The sequence below is a fragment of the Pteropus vampyrus genome, unplaced genomic scaffold (assembly GCF_000151845.1).
Source record: "Pteropus vampyrus isolate Shadow unplaced genomic scaffold, Pvam_2.0 Scaffold528, whole genome shotgun sequence".
In the NCBI taxonomy this organism is placed as follows: domain Eukaryota; kingdom Metazoa; phylum Chordata; class Mammalia; order Chiroptera; family Pteropodidae; genus Pteropus; species Pteropus vampyrus.
The window spans coordinates 2,197,520-2,198,018 of NW_011889309.1; the positions used below are offsets into that span (position 1 = coordinate 2,197,520).

The following is a 499-nucleotide window of genomic DNA, read 5'->3' on the forward strand; positions in this document are numbered from 1 at the left end:
TTTGGGAATCAGGGTAATGATGGCTTAGTAAAATAAGCATGGGAGCCTTCCCCTCTCTTGAATTTTTTAGAATTGTTTGAGAAAAATAGGTGTTAATTCTTCTTGAATGTTTGGTAAAATTCATGAAGCCATCCAGTCAAGACTTTTGTTTGTTGGGGGTTTTTTGATTAATAATTCAATCTGGTTAGTAGTAATCAGTCAGTTCATATTTTTTGTTTCTTCTTGACTCAGTCTTGGGAGATTATATATTTCTAGGAATGAACTCATTTCTTCCAGATTGTCCAATTTGTTGGCATATAATTGCTCACAGTATTTTCTTATATTCCTTTGTATTTCTGTGGAATCCACTGTTACTTCTCTTTCATTTCTGATTTTATTTATTTGGGTCTTCTCTTTTTTTCTTGATGAGTCTGTTTAAAGTTTATCAATTTTATCTTTTCAAAGAACCAGATCTTAGTTTCATTGAGTTTTTGCATTGATACTTAGACTTTTTTATTTC

At 30.9% G+C, this 499-nt stretch overlaps 1 protein-coding gene across 1 annotated transcript in view; it reads right to left on the reverse strand.

Annotated features, from left to right (window-relative positions):
• The window catches only part of GRIK4 (glutamate ionotropic receptor kainate type subunit 4), a 451,038-nt gene that overhangs the window by 325,849 nt on the left and 124,690 nt on the right, over positions 1–499 (reverse strand). The gene's annotated exons all lie outside the window — the stretch shown is intronic.